The sequence below is a fragment of the Trematomus bernacchii genome, unplaced genomic scaffold (assembly GCF_902827165.1).
Source record: "Trematomus bernacchii unplaced genomic scaffold, fTreBer1.1, whole genome shotgun sequence".
Lineage (NCBI taxonomy): Eukaryota > Metazoa > Chordata > Actinopteri > Perciformes > Nototheniidae > Trematomus > Trematomus bernacchii.
In genome coordinates this window covers 5,459,962-5,477,297 of record NW_022987689.1, presented here as the reverse complement: position 1 = coordinate 5,477,297, position 17,336 = coordinate 5,459,962, and the positions used below count along the sequence as shown (strand labels likewise).

The 17,336-nt window shown below is 42.4% G+C and overlaps 1 protein-coding gene across 6 annotated transcripts in view; it reads right to left on the bottom strand.

Moving 5' to 3' along the window:
• LOC117488543 (ephrin type-B receptor 1-B) overlaps window positions 1-17,336 on the bottom strand; it is a 147,164-nt gene that overhangs the window by 107,250 nt on the left and 22,578 nt on the right. The gene's annotated exons all lie outside the window — the stretch shown is intronic.

Here is a 17,336-nt window from a genome sequence, read left to right as displayed (position 1 = left end):
TGTGGACTTCTATTTGGAGAGGTCCCAGTTCACCTCCTGCCCTGCCGTGGTGCCCTTGAGCAAGGCACCGGACATCCCCCTTCCCCACTCACTCCCATTTCTCCCCGGGCGCTGTACAATAGCTGCCCACTGCTCCTAGTACTAGACTCCTGGTACTAGGATGGGTTAAATGCAGAGAACAAATGTCACTGTGTGTGCTGTGTGCTCTGCATGTGTGACCATTGAAGAGGGTTTCATCCCTCCCAGTTCTTCTATTCTTCTTCTCAATGCCTGCAAAGTAATTTTCTAGCTGACTGGATGTAAAGGAGAGTAAGACAATGCTGTACTACATTCTAACCATTTCCAGAGACAGATACGACAAATCTAACCAAGAATTAGTCCCATCCTATGGGTCAATTAAAGCAAACAACCTAATTACTTTTTCGACAAAGACTTCCACTTACCACCTTCGCAAAAAAAGGCGGTTTGGTGCAAAGCTTTAGCTTAACCATAAGGGGATATGGACTTTATGCTAGAAACAGATAAATGTAAGCTGAATCCCCATATTTCAGAACATATGTAATGTATCAGTTCCAGTCTAAACAGTTTGGGTAACATTTGCATGAAAAGGTTAATTTATATCAGCATAATCTGGTGAAACACGGCGTTCAGCATTCTGACGAAGGATATGGCATTTCAAAGATCTCTTTTTTCTCTCTGCTCCTGGCGCACACAGGAGAAATATGACCGCTCCTCATGTAGATCTTTGCAATAAGTCTGGCAGTGATGACACTGCTTAGGGAGTTCTGCAGTCACTTTAGTAGACCGTCATTTAATGCATTCCCACAGGGACCAATCAAACACTGGCATTGTCTGCTGTTGTCTACCGTATCTTACAGTAAAGATATAGCTTATCGCCATCATTTTGGAAAGGAAAATACAAATCATACAGACCAAGCACATGATATATGTTATACACACTAGGGCTGTGCAATTAATCGTATTTTAATCGCAATTACGATTTTGGCCTGCCACAATTACGAAAATAACATAATCGAAAAAAAAGATTATTTTGCTTTGCTAGGTTGTGACAGTGCACTGCAACATATTTGATCAAATGTATTTATATTTATCATATTTATATATGTTTAGTAGCTTGTTGAAGTGCGCTCCAAAATATTTGTTGATCTTGTTTATTGGTATTTATTATTTTGATATTATTTATTTAAATGTAGATATAAATGTATCATTTATTTAATTTATTTTTGTATTGGTATTTCAGTTGAATTATACGCTCGGGGAAATCAACAGTTAAAAAGATACTGTTCAAATTATTATTTGTATTTCAAAGTTCAATAAATGGATGTTTTCAAAGTCAATGAATAATCGTATTTAATAATTGTGATATCAATTATTGACCAAAATAATCGTGATTATGATTTTTGCCATAATCGCACAGCCATACAATGACTGACATGCAGCGCCTGGACAGATTTCTGGCTAACGGTTAATTTTGGTACATCCAAATCAGAAAGAAAGTGTATTTCCCATTTTTGTATGTGTATATGTAATAATCCTAATGCTTAATATACACACTTATTGGGTTGCAAAACACGTAGCACATTGAGAAACTCAATATTAAACCATTTAAACCTCACAGTAATGAGCCCAGGATCTGCTAAGGTTTGCTGCAGCAGCAGAGCAGCAGCAGTGACCAAGCAATAATCCAGACGGAAGAAGCGCTAGCCTCCCACAACCATCACAATACTCATTACTGCTGATATTACCTCAGCCAGCTTGTCTGCTTTTAAGAAACCTGGCAATTTGCTGCAGTAAAATGAGGTAATTACAACTCTTATCATGCTCCTCACTTTACAAAACAGCATTCAGGGAGAGGGAGACTACTCCCCTATGGTTCACTGGCTGTGGAACAAGGCTTTGGCTGGCTTCCCAATCACTCAGCCACACCCACCGACTGTCATATAGTCTTTACAACTCCCACGCCTCTTTCTTTCCAATAAAAACATTTAAAGCAGAAATGTGATCACCATAATGACACATCTGAAAGAATTCCTCGATCAATGCCCCAAATGAAAAGTGCAGAGTTGCTGACGTGAACCATGAGGCCCCGAGGAGTATCTCTTTACATCACAACAACTGTGCCAAATACACTCCCCTGCTCCGAGAACCGAGAATATGAAAATAAGTAACAAACTCTGTTTATGTTGGAGAGCTAGCATGTAGGGAAAACATGGTAATGTAATGTAACCTTATCCCATGAGGAGAACTGTTTTACAGTGGAAGTATATCCACTATAGCTATGGCATTTCCAAACATCTCATATGAAAGTTAGAAGTCAGCCCTTTCATCACTTCTGCTGGCTCGAGACATAAGTAGGCTGACAGAAGAGAACCTGGTCTAGGTCACATTTGGATTATGTGAAGCTGACATTGAGCAGTAAAAGCTTTGGCTTATGGGCTACACAGGGTGGGTTAAAGTGTCTCTGTTTGTGAAGCAGATCAGGAACTAGTGCAGAGTTAACACTGATGTCACTCAATTATCTCCCTCTGCTGTCCTCCACTCTAATTAAGACAGCAATGGTGTGTGCGTGCGTGCGCGCGTGCGTGCGTGCGTGTGTGTATTTTCATGCTGTTGATGTGTGATGGGTTAATAATCACAAAACTTAGTACAACAATAGAGAGCAGTATACAAATCAATAAAGCCGATGTCAAATATGTGCCCAGTGTCTCTGAAGGCTTCTCAGTGCGACATGTCTCATTGCATTTTATAGCTCCTGGGGGTTAGGAGGGCAAAGAAATTGATGGAACTGACTGTCCTTTTCTGTCACACACTGAGATATCCATCCCGTAATATGGGGAGCCAGTATGGAGGTCAGGGAGCAGGATTGAGATAGAGGGAGAGAAAGAAGAAAGAAGGTCTGCAGTTCATATGAAGAGATAGTGAAGGGGATATGGAAGGAGTAATCGGAGAGTCACTGAGATGGAGAGGGTATCATGTGGCAGTGTCCTGTGTTATCTTATCCAGAAATGGATCTAACCTTAGCCGAACACAAGAGTCACATCACTTCCTGGAAACCACCTGACCCTATTTCTATCTTACTATCACAAATGTACAAAAACATGTTTGGCTCGTGTGTGGCACTTGCATTATTTATGAACAGTAACACACAGGAACAAAATGGTCTTGCCCCAACACGGACATGAACATCACGCCACATCAGAAAAGGAAATGCAGAAAAGGATCAAAGAAAGTGCGTGCACAGAAAGACACGATATATGCATGCTTACAAAAACCCATTTAACACGGCAGAGCCCAGCTGTACCTCCTATCATCACCATTGGGACACTGTCAGAGTTTAACTCAAAACTCTGGCTTTATCAGAGCAAAGACTTCAACTTCTCCTAAAAATAAAACATGAATACAGCCTTCCCAAAAAAATGACTCAATACTTATTCACTTTTTTCACGGCTAGTTTCTCCCTCAGAATAAGGCACTGCACCACTGAAAAGTAATAAATAAGACTGTGTTCATGGGGCAGAAGCTAACACCAGCTAGCTATATCCAATCTTATTAAACGCTGTTGTTAACCATGTCTGGATGCACCACAGAATTGACTCGTTCGTTTGTCCTGAGTAGGGAAACAGAAACGAGAGCACAGTGGAGAGACAAGGCCTTGAGGGTTTGATATTGTACTCTCCCTTCATCTCATCTGTGGCAGTAAAAGAACAACCTTCAACCACCTTGAACCCAGCGGAGCAGAGTTTCAATAAAAGTCAAATTATCACCTGCGCCCATGGGGCTCGGAAAAGGCACTAAGCCTGAATTGACTTTGCAGACGATTTAACAGTCATATGGAAGTGTGAGTGAGTCAATCATATGACACACTTCTATTTCTCACTGAGAGGAGGTCTCAGCGGTGAGCAACGGTTAGCGTACCCTGTCGGGAGAGGGTGCCACTGGGATGGATCAATGATTGTTTTCTGCAAGTGTGAACGTGTGTGTGTGTGTGTGTTCCCGAGCACTTACATGTGTGCGGAAGCCCATATGCCAACATGCAATTGGGAAAGTGTTATTCAATTAAGCTGGTGTTCTCCCTTGACCGATGTTGTGAGATCCAGGTAATTGCTGCCTCAGTTTGGTATTCCCCAGCCGTGTGTGCTTCACCACAGGGACAGTGCTGGATAAGCCGGTGTGAATGAGAGGAAATGCTCGGTGTGATCTCACTCCCTTAACCACGAATGGGTCGTTCTTCTGGGATCTCGTTAGTGAAGCTCCACCACACACACACATCTACACACACACCCCTTCACCAACAACACACGTACATAAGCGGGGAATACCCGAGAGTCTGGCTCAACTATCGGCGACCGCAGACAGGTTGAGATCATCTCTCATTCTCCCCTTCATTCCTCGCTATCCATCTCCATAAAAAATGCCACTGGCCTCTCCAGTGCCTTCAAGCAAATACAATGATTTCCATTACAAGCCAACACTAAATTCACCTTCTTGCAGCATATGCTCACATGCCTGGGGAAGTCTATATATTTTTGGAGATGGGCTTTGTTTTTCCTCCAGGGCTGCGTTCAGCAGTGAGGGAATAAGAGATAGAAAATAGTCCCGGGGCTAATAGAAAAACTTTCAGCAGAGGATCTTGACCTTATAGCAGTAGGATGACAGAGGCAGGTGAGACTCTCCAATGAGAATTTATAACGAGAGAGAAGAAAGAAAAGAGAGATAATTTGTACCTCTAGGGAGTAAGAGTGAGGCAGACCTTTTTGAGATTATTTCTGTGGAGGTCTCTCATCCTGCAGTGAAAAACAGTACATGCCCTCTCAATGCTTTTTAGGGCTTCTTTACAGTTGGGCAATGGAGACTGTAAAAAGAGGAAAAGGCTGATATATATATTTCTTTTTCCAGGAGGAATTTGTGTTAGATGTCCTTCCATTTGATGCTGTTGTTTTTATTTTTCATCATCAACCCACTCTTTTCCTTGTTTCCTTTTTTAAATGACTAAAGTTTGCTTTATTTCTCGCTCTCTCACTGTCCTCCTCACTCTTCTTTCTCCGAGCCACTCTGAATGCAAAGCAGTAGCTCAGTGAAACACTAAACTCTTCTGGGATAGCAAATGACATTTCACACACATTACATTCTGTCTGTTTTGCCACAGGGAGGGTGTGGGTAATTTTGATCTCTTGCCACCCACCTACACAAATACAGACACACACTGTATCTGATTTGGCATCCAGGACGCCCGGGTGCTTGAGCTCTGGCCCAGAACGCAGCCCCAAATGTCACAGCTGTCCAGTGACACTAGAAGAGAGCGCAAACATCGGCCATCCCTCTGGCCCTTTCTGCTCATCAACCAACACAACTATTATGTCTCTTTTTTAAAACCTGCCATTTCGGATCTTCCAAACGGTCTGTTGATCGCTGATGTAACAGATACAACACGGGAGGATCAGAGGGTGAGCTTCTGGATGCAGAGTGACAGCCTGTGGTCACCCTCTCTGCCAGCCAGTGAAAGACAGAAAGCTTTCAGGCAGGTCTGTACTCGGCAGCCCCGCCAGATGAGGCTATTCACTGCTGTGATGTGAGGTGTGCTCCAGGAGTCAAAGTGCGACACTCTGCTCGCCGCTTTAAAATAAGAAAGCTAAAGAGCTGTGAAGCCTCGTTAAATATGTAGTGCCGCCGACCCACTTCACACAGTTTCTTTACTTCACGCTGAAGAAGCAGTGGCAGCAAACACTCTCTCACTGCTCACTTTGCACACTCAGAAACACACACATTCACGCATCCACACATGCACAAAATGTAAATACAAAGCAGCTTACACAGCTGTAAAAGCTGCTCCAAGCTGGTAAATTATTTCTCCAGTTGTATGTCACTGGGTTGAAATAGATGCCACACAGGTGCCTGTCCTGTGTGGGTGTGAGTATCTGCTGGTAGTGTAAATAGCTCTGAGTGGAGACACAAGTGCTTTGCAGGTGTTTGGAGAGAACGGCACTCTGTCAGGACCAACTGTATTTTAGAGCAAATGGCAACAGTGTTTGTGTTGGAGGAAATAAGTGCACCTTTGGGTGTTTTGTGTGTGTGTAGGAGAAAGTATATCTAACACTAATGGCATCTGTTTGAAACTGATTGGTGGGCAAGGCTTGAAGTCACAAAATCTGTGTCAAAACATTTAGACAATCGTAGTTATACTGTATAAACTAAGGCTGCGTTGTCAAGCTGATGCAATCATCTCCATCCATCTTTTTGTCATAACTTTGAGCCTTGATTTGAATCTGACGATGAACATTGTAAAATCTGGACACAACAGCGGTATTATATTGACCCAGAGAAGTAATAATGACTGCAGGTGTTACAGTCTAAGCCATCGACCTGCAGTCCCAAAAGACAGAAGGAGTAACAGCCAAAGCGGTTTCATTTCAAATGTTAAAACTAACGCTCAACTCACAGGGTTCAACTAAATATTTCGGAACAGGATTTGCATTAGGAATGCCACTTCAATCAAATCTGAATACAGAGAAGGACACACATTCCATGATTTTTTGCAAATATGAATAGATTTGACCATTTTTGGCTCTTTTACATCCAAGAACACATTTTATATAAATGTGAGCATTGCTATGTTACATGTTCTCTCTGTATTGCCTTTAGTACAGAGAATAATAAGGAAGCTTAAAATAAAAATAAAAAGCCTTAATTATTCCAGGCCACGGGATACCAGCAGTTTATAAATGTTATAAGTGTGGAAACATAAATATATCATTCAATATCTGCAGTACGTGTAGTTCCTAATACTCATGAGCGATTGAAAAACAAAACACAATGTACTTTCAGTCATAAACTCAGTACATACAGCAGTTGTATTAATAAGATAAAGCACAAAACACTGTGCATGACGATAACAAGAACAACGATTTTACCGACTATTATAAAAGGAAATGTTTTCCAGTGAACACAGCACATTTCGTAAAATGCTTTGGCTCGGGCTTAAGTGTATGCTGAGCAAATATGACTACTGCTTTGTGAAGTGTTTGTTATCTGCGGCTGTGCCGTTATTAATGTAGATGGGTGTTGGAATGACTCCCAGAGAGTTTTCACACACTACCACTCCTTTTTCTCCTACCCAGGGGTGTTGTTAGCCTGTGTGTCCCCTGACAGCTAGATCCACATAATGAGGCTGACAGACCAAAACAAACACAGGTACAGAACATAGGTAGACACACAAAAAACAGCAAGTAGAGCCAGAGGAGATGAAGGAACGAGGCGGGCCATTCGCTATCTTTGGCAAGACTTATGGCAATGCTGTGGTGGATGTGGCTGGCTGTGGTAGACTATGAGTCAGAACACTGCTTATTATCCTTGCCTTTTGCACACCATCCCCTATTTTCTTTTAAATCTCTGTTTTTCACTTTTGTCCTCCTCTGTTGTACACAGTGGGTCATGGTTTCTGTTAAGGCAAAGGGCGATAATTGATGGTGAAATAATGCACTGTGCTATCTCCTATTTCTTTGTGCCCTTTTCTCTCTGTCTATTGCTTCGTTCTCCCTCCCTCTCCCTCTCCCTCTTTCTCTCTCCCCCCAGGTGTGCTGGTGGCTGGGCCTCAATGATGAACAGAGCCACAGTGTCTGCTGTCTCTAATGGGGACGTTATGCAGGAGGATGGGAGAAGTGCTCACACCAGGCTCGTAAATCACGATCTCCAGTAGAGAGACTCACTGCAAGGCCTCAGTGCTCCACTAACCCTGCAATTGATACGCACATATAATCGGGAAAAAACTACACATACGCACATTCATGCATACACATATTGAATATATGCATACATTGTCACATGAATATATGTTGATTAATACACACACTTAAATGCAAATCTGCACTTACGTATACTGCTACTGCACAGCCCATTTCCCTGACTTCCAGGGCGTAGTCAACATTCGCCATGTAACTACTGGGACACAATTCACTTACATCTGTCCAGTGACAGCACCTCTGCCAACAGGACAGTGTGCTACACCGGAGCTTGTGTCAATGTGATTGAAGTTTGACAGAGCAGTTAAAGCATTATTAGTGCTCCCTGTCACAGCCCAGCACACACAGAGGCCTGCCGGTGCCACAGGTGAGGTAAACACAGGCCCCATTTAGCATATTACCCATCAGTCAACACGACAGGCAAAGAAGATAAAGAAATGCACACCCACTGTGAGTGGGAAAACAAGCACTCCTGCCTGCCCCATCTCACAAGGAGGGCTATATGAAGGTATTTCGCCGAATGTGCATGCACAGGCAACCCACACACATACACACAGACATTCACACCCGCACACACAAAAATACCAAACACAGGCAGATACTTGTATGCACATACACACAGGTTGATGACAGAAGAGGCTTTACCCAAAGTGAAATATCTCCTTACATAGCTAATTGACTGTGATGAGCTGGCGCTGGCACGCCTTGATGCTTTCATTTTTCTTTTCTTATTTATCCCTCAATTTCTGCTTTATCTGCATAAAGATAATCTGGGAGAAATCCACAAAATGGTTATTTCTTCTGTGTCATTTATAAGCCACAAATCCTTGAAAAGATCCCCAACTGCTGATGCGTGGCCCTTTCCAGCTACAAATATGCTAATCTGGACAATCCGAGGTGAGGAATTTGATGTATTATCTGCCTCGATATAACTATCGCTTTACAACAACATGCTCCATTTGACACCTGCGATGACGGAAGTAAAGGTACATCTAAACTCTCACTTTCAAGACCATTTATCGAGAGAAACACCATGCCAGTTAAGGTAGAGGAATGCTCATGGGAGTTTACACACACCAACAATGTCAAGCTTTTAACTGTTAGCGTGTTGCCAAAAGGCAGGGGGGCGTGATGTGGCAACAGGGGCTTAACCAACAGAGCTGTTTGGAGTAGAAACAGACAGCTGGCACAGTGGTAGGGAGACCCGTTTAAATGCTTCTCCTCAGGAGGCCATGAACCAAGTTGACCTTCGCAGACTCTGTCAAATGTAGACATAACTATATACAAACACACACACTAACAGGGGTATTCTTAAGTAAATGGCAGGCTGCAGGAGCCTTTTGGTTGCCCTGCGCTTTTCATTGTGTTGCAATGGCAGACAAGAGGGATGTCAAAAAAAGATAGGTTAAAAAAAAACAACAGAGGGAGACAGGCTGACAGAGCGATTGACACAGCGGACAAAAGGTAGACAGCAAGCATACACTCACTGCAATGTTTACACGGTCTGCTGGTATTTGTCTTACATCCTTGAAATGGCATGAAGCAACCTTTATCCAGCATGATTCCTCCCTGAAGATAATGGATTGTGAACACAAAACCTCCTCCTCAAACCTCTTCATCTGCCCCTTCCCCACTTCCCATCATCATCAACACACACACGCACACGCACACGCACACGCACACACACACACACACACACACACACACACACACACACACACACACACACACACACACACACACACACACACACACACAGACAGAGAGAAGCGCAGACACCGCAGACAGAGACAGACCCACACACACACACCTCTGTCAACACTCCCTGAGGCAGTAGTGTTAATTCCTCCCAGCCTATTCTCAGTCACACATGGCCGTGGAGCCTCACTGCTAGATTAACCTTTGCTCCAGCCACAGATCTGTTTTTCAGAGGGACCGGCAGTCGGACAGGGGCCATGGCAGGCATATAGTAGCTCATTGTCAGAACACTGTCAGCGCTGGGCCCTGCATTAGCAGCTTTTGAAGAGAAGGACTGTTGACGTGGGCAGGGTGCCAGCCAAGAGGAAATGCAGGCCTACTGCCCCACACAGCACTTAACCTGACCTCTCCCCTCAGGATGTGGGGAAGGGGGGAGGAGTGTGATTGGTGTCGCTGTGTGTATGTGAGCACACGTGTATACCTGCAAAGGTGAGAGTTAAAGTGTTTTTTTATGCAATTGGTATTTTTGCTGGGAATAAATTCCAATACACAAGAAATATGATATTTTCCTCAGTGTCTCAGTAGCACACAATGTGCAGTCCTGTTTTCCCTGTTCGCCCCTGTGGTCTGTGTTGCATTTACTAGAGCATTCACATGTCTAAGTTAATGTAATGAGCATGTTCTAGAGAAATGCAGCCACTGGCACTCGAGCTGCAGTTACAACAGGAGCAAATACTTCGCCTTTGTTAAAACTGCAAGTAAAAACACTGAATGTGGCTTTTATTGAATTATAGTTGTATTCCTTCACACACCCCAGCTGAATTACATGTGAAACCAAAGGTTTTTCACACAGACTTAAGCCCGGATCTGTGGTTCAAATGCTGGTTGACCCACATGCACAGCAGTAGTAAAACCATGAAAATCAATCGGCTGTTAAGTATTTGTTTTGTTGTAAAGATCAATACTAAATTGCTTTCACAATTATCAATGGAATACACTTACTACACTCACTGACTGGACTACATTCTTACTAACAGCGTTCACTTTAGTCAAGTGTTCTGTTGCTGTAATGGAGAAATAAATTGCTTAGACTTTCAAACACGTCTTTCAACTTAATAGACTGGAGCAGAATTTACAGCATAGAGCGAGGGAAGTGAGAGACAATGAGAGGGTACAAATGTGCAATGAAGAGACAAGATCGAGCTGATCAACTGCTTTGCTGTCATTTTGATAAGCTATTGGCCTTTTAACCAAGCTGCCGAGGCAAAAGGGGACAATGGACAACAAATTTCCTGCAAAAGAAGAATGGTGGAACATTCCACCTGCCTCAGCTCCAATCTGCCAAACCCGGTTTTAAAGACTTATAATACAGCGGAGGGAGGAGGGGGAGGATGAGGAGCGGAGGGACGAAGCAGGAGCAGCAGTCGGCAGCTTTGTACCTCATTGTGTGGTTTGAATAACACGGACTGGCAAGATAGCACCAAACAAAAGCGGAACAGGAAAAGGCCATTGGAGAGTTCCTTTCAACAGCCTCGTGTCTCATGCGCTCTCCCCCCCCCCCCTCCTCCTCCGTCCACCCCCATGTAACCCAGGTGACTCTTCTTCCTCCGCTGCTAACCAAGTGAAAAGCCATTCCTGCCAGTGAGGTTCCCAGGTGGGTAATGTACTCTTTAAAGCACCTTATTCTCGACTAAAAGCAGACAGGGCCTGCAAAGTCATGGAACTGAAATGCTCCTAACAACAGGTTCAGCTCAGAAATTGAGCGGGGAGGATGTGGGACTTGTCGGACTGGCACAGAGAAGGCTGTGACTGAAAAAGCGATTTGGGTTTTAATGAAGCGCTGATGAATGGGCCTCAGATCCCGTCAGCTATAACTCAAAGCCCAGGCGGAGACACGCGCCTGGCAGGGCAGAGAGCTGCACACTGCTGGTTCACGGCGGGGTCACAGTACCCCCACACTTATTAGCCATGGACCAGATAGACTTGACAAATGTTGGCTAAAGTCTGGTTTGTTTGTAAAGCAAAACATTTCTTTAGATTTAGTTGTTTTGAATGTTTTTAGGACATGCAACTGTGAGCAGATATGTGCAAGAGTAGCTGGGGGAGTATATAGTATGTGCATGTAAAACCCAGTCATGCAGTCAAACAGCACATTAAATGTTCAGATTGATATGTCAAACCCAGTGGACAGGATCATATAAATCCCTGGGCCGCGTCTAAGCAAGACATCAGGCCTGTTCCACATTACCGAGAAATAGGAAAGTCAAAGCACATTATGTTTATTGTGCTTCTTGAGTTACGGCATCTTTCAAAGACTTTCCAATAAAAACGTCACAATATTGCTCTTAGTCGTATACAGCCACATAATGTACTTTCCATTTTTGCTACTAGCAGCTGTGTAGACTGTCAATATGTAACTGTGGATGAAATGCTCTTGAGATTCTGACAATGAAAGATATCCCATTCTTTTACTGCATATCTAAAAGTTAAGATGTGTGAAATTGATCCAAATTTGAATACCAGGATTAAATTCATAACTGTGTGGTGTCCTTGTCCAATGCGACATGTCAAAACATGTAAACTCATCAGCTGAAAAAGCTACTGTAATGAAGAAAAACTGAAAAACTGCCTCTGATTTTATTTGTAGTGATTTGTGAGAGTGGATTAAGGCACTAACGTTGAAGGTTTTTTTGGACATATTGTGTATTCATAAACTTGATTGTTGCCCTACTGTTGACAAGCATTCTGCATTTTTTCCCTTTGGTTTGACAAAAATATTTGACTGACTACAATCTAGTATATCCACTAACAAGGCATAGTCACATTCATTCCTCACTACCCGCTGGATTTTTAACTTCGAACAATGATTAACCAATGGCTGTCAGTGGCACACAGTACAGTACAGTACACGCTATAGACAGCCAGGGAGCCTACTGAAAACAAATGGCTGAATTGATCTGAACAGCAATTGTCACTGCAGTTCCCAGGCCCAAAACAAAAATTCATGAACAACGTTTTCTTCCGGTTATTTAACATGTTTAACTTGGCCACTACACTACAATATACTTCAAGATGTGTACTTTAGCTGTGATGAAAATAATAAGTTGGGTAATAGAAAATCTGTTCAGAAATAAACCATGAGGTGCAACAGTTTTAGCCAAAATAAATGTTTTTTTTATCAATTATATAATATGTATTGATGTTCTGAGTCTCCTCCACAGCTGCAGGTGCATTCATTTGATTGTATTTGTGTTTGACAGACGGATCTGTATTTCTAATCTGCACAAGTTTAGTCTTTTATTAGTTTCAGAATAAGTTATGACTTATTTAATACATCCATACTTGTAGTTAGTGCATATGCATGAGCACAGTTACCCACTCATGCACTCACTCGCATGAAACTTTTCCACTTTTAATCATAAGCTACCATATGTCTCCTTCCTGTAGATCCCCTGTGGCCTCGCTCCCAGCCAGCCAGCAGAGCTTTTGGGGAGTCCACCTGTGATGGTTCTATATCCAGCAACGCAACTCGGCTGCTGCGCTGAAAATCTTTACACTTGGTTTCAAAGTGGCCTTAAACCAGTGCTGAGAGTCATGCTGGATTCAGAAAAGATGCTGAAGACAGTCTTATTCCTTTGTAATTCATCTCTTGATGTTGCATTGTTCTCTTTTTTCCCCTCCAACTGTTGCTCTTTTCTTTTTGCCCCCTCACAACCACACATGCAGAAACATACCATCCTGAGTGTAAAGGACAGCACAGACTGTCAAGCAGAAAGAGAGCGACAAGGCTATCTGGGATTACAAGGCAAACCTTGAACACCGTTACTGCGCAGCACCTGTGCCAGCAGCAATGCACATCTGCCTTGCATCTGCTCATTACAGGTGATTAGCAAGATGATATGGTGCATTCTCCACCTTCTAAGTGCTACCCTGCAGTAAAAGTACCTGGTCTCTCTCTACATAATAAACAGCATTTACCTAAAACGTACCATTTCGAACTAAGGGGTGTTTTGGAGACAAAATGTGTGTTACAAGACCTGCTACGCATCTGGCCTGTTAAGCATGAGAACAAAAATCAAAGACATCTTCTGGTTGCTACTTTTTTGTATGCCTGGCCTTGGTATTTGAACTCCTGGGTAGGCTTAAAAATCTGACTTTACACCTACATCATCACAGCAATGATGACCCCACAGGCAAACAAACACACGCAAGACTGACTCAATAATCTGCCCACATACTTTGAGAAGACAGCACACAGCTCATAGCTTCAGTGATGAAGTCCAAATGTGCAAAGCTCCAAACTATTTATCTTGTTACGGTAAAATATCATAGCAATAAGACAGAACCATTTCAAATCCACAAGTTTATTTTCTCTCTTTCCTTTTCTCCGCTCCCACAGCAGTGACACAAGCTCAGCCACAAGGGGGACCTGCAAATCATCTCTCTTTTAGATTGTTTGGTAAAGTGACAGGATTGAGAAAGACCGAGTGTGGCGATTATCAAAAGATTCACATGGCAAATTCAGTACAATCCAATACATATATGTCAAATAATTCAAATATAAATTATATCACTAATGACAGTGAAACTATTAGCATTAGCATTTACAACAAGAACAAAATAGAGTGTAGATGAACTCATAGGAATCCAAATTGAGAGTCACAGAGTACCAATGGTGGGTAATTTGCAAATTATATCGGTAATTGAAGCAATTACCGTTGTTTTGTTGTGGAAAGGAAACCATTTAGACACTGATGCATGTAAGAACACACACACACACAATCTCTCTCACTCAGACACAAACACAAACATGCCTTGAGTAGCTGTCACCTACGGCTCCTTGTGTCTTTAATCTATACTCTCAGCATAGGTCTAACACAATAAAAAGCTGAAATTCTAAAATCTACAGCCTATGAATACTTACAAAACAAAAGGCCATTTATTATTCAGAGTAATAATACAAAAACAACTGTGTTCAAAGATGTTTAAAAAATGAGGTTGTCTATTATTTCCACGGTGTGCCAGATGGTGGTCCTCTCTTTCCTTTGTTAACACATGTTTCTTTTGTGTTATTTTTGTATCTGCTATACCTGAGTCTACCAACAGACAGATGAGGCCTTGGACACAAAGCAGGCAAAAACCATCCGCCCCTTTATTTTCTACAATGGCTGCTCAGATAAATAGCTTGCAGTCTTTCATGCACTGATGCAAATCTCTGCCCAGTCTTCATGCTGAATTTTTTCAACATACCTGCTGAGAATGATGCCAAGGCCTTCTATCAAAACACTGTCACACATCAGACAGTTTTGAAGGAATTCTTCTTTGAGACTGAGAGAAGTGTTTCTTAAAAAGCCTTAAGTTATGCATACGTTTGTCATGGAGGAGTAGCTGGCTTTCCACAAATAGCTGGCAGTGACAGCACCATTTCATGCTGCTATTTCCGTGTCTTTTTTAAAAGCGAGCTTCAAGGAATAGAGGAAAACCTGTACACAGTATAATATACAACAACAATTATTTATATATTTTGTATACAATTTATCCTGGTTTGAAGCATCTATCATTTGCAGACTTTCTAAACATTTGTATGTTTTATCAAATCACACAGAGGCGAAAAGCTACAAGCAACATTGTCTGATATCATAATTACATTGATAGTATCGTCCTCTAATGATGCAAAACCTTTCTTTTATCTCAAAGTGAGGGAGATCCTTTCTTGTGGGCGTAAAGTAGATATTCCCATTGCAGGATACATTTAGATGTGAGCAGCTTGTGTAGTGCTACATTACAGAGAGACAAGGGCAATTTTACTTATGAGGCTTATTATGTTTGTGTAACGCTCAATAAAAGACAATCCTGGAAAGGTAGCAACGAGAGACTCTGTTATAACGGTAACTCTCCAAATAAAGAGCAAGGACAATGTGTATTTAAATAAGGCTTTCATATTTTAGGTAGCTTTTTCACTTGTTTATGTGTCAGCTGTTAGATGCTGAGTGCCTTGAATACAATTTCAGCGTTTTGACCATTTCTTGAGCAATCCAAATCCTGAGCAGACTGCTGAGAGACACCATCTTTAAAGTTTTGGGAGTGAAAGAAGGTAAGAGGACAGCGCCTAATCTTCTGATCAATAAGAGGATTCAACTTCATACAAAAGACTGCTCATTATGCATTCTCCACGGCAGCCGGGAAGAATCCAGCAGAGGTTCCGGAATACTCTCTCTCTTTCCCCGTGTTATTTTCCGGTCCAGCCTTTTCTCCATGTTCACCTTTCGTCTGTTAATCCTCGTCTTTCATGCCAACAGGAATGGGTGGATTTGAGCTGGGAAAGTATTCACACAGCACAACCTCCCCGCACTCTGGCTTTATATCCCCTCTCCAACCCACACTCTCGTCTGCAATGTCTGCATGTTTATGTGTGTGTGTGTGTGTCCAATGTGTGTGTATGCTATCCACTATGGGACTTCCATGTAGGTGTTGGATGTGTGTGGGTGGTACAGTGCTTTACAACACGGTATAATTTACTGTGAACAGTTCATCACTACATCCTCTAATCCTGTTTAAATTAGCTTCTTCTGGGGAGATGCTCGATACAGAGACACACATGAGTGTTTTTTTTAAGGATGGATACACATGTTTAGAGAATACCTGTCTGTTAAAGGCCATACTCCAAATGGAGTGAGCCTTTAATAGTTTGCACTCTCCCCTGTCTGTCATACTTGGGCTTTCTTCAACTCTTGGCATAGCTAAACCAGACTAACCAAGAACACACACACAGCATACACTCAAGCTGCAGTCTTACACGAGCATGGAATTTGTTTGGATTTTTTGGCATGGAACAGCAAAACAAGCAGTATTTCACGGGCGACAGGCAAAGACTCGCAGCATCTAATAAAATGGTATTCGATGGTCCAATTTGTCGAATCCATTTAGAGCCTCATGCATTCCATCTCATTGCAGATGGTTTGAGATATGGATTCATTTTCAGATCTCTTGCAGAGGCAAACACCGCACAAGAGGAGGGCGACCCTCTCTCAAGTAATTTTCACATGGGTGATGAAATATAGATGTGCACAAACACACATTTATTCTAGGGATGGAGTGGGGCTATTTCCACTAGCTATTAGTGTTTGTATTAACACTCCAAATAAGGCACCTAACATTTTGAGACCTCAAAGCTTTCAGTGGTATAGTGAATGATAGGTGCTCTCAAGGCACTTAAATGTGCAGACCCTGACACAAACAAACACAAATGAAAATGTCCATACACCAAAAGGGCACTTAGTGATCAGTGTGTCAGCCACACAGCAATATAAAATAGATAAACAAGGTACCAGCACTCTTAAAAAACATCCAGGGTAAATACATCTAATAAAATAAGTTGTGGAAAGAGTGACCACAGCAAGGCTAGGCTATGTCATAGAGAGCAACAGAGTATGCATGTCTCCATTCCAACCACAGACCGCACTTGATCATTTCTGCTAATAACACAGCTCAGTGAAATCATCTGGTGCAGTCTGTGATGGTTGCCTATCCATGATCTATAGTTTGTGTGCTACAGATCCTCAATTACTGGGTAGAGGGAAAGCTCACACTGCACAGCCCCAAATGATGGTTTTGCATTATGTGTCAAGCCAATGCAAGACGGAGCAACATTTAATTAACATTTCTAATTGTGCCTTGAAGGCTGCCTCAATTTAGTGGCGGCTTCATCCGAGGCTGATTATGTTGCAATGATGAGGTTAATGGTGCTGGATATTTGGCTGCTTGGCAAACAGTCAGGATGCTGTAGGGTCTGTGTTGCCCCTGGCAACCCCATATTCTGTTGTGATTTAATAGAGCCTCCACTTAAGTGTGTGTTTATTCAGATTACAACCTGTGAGTGAC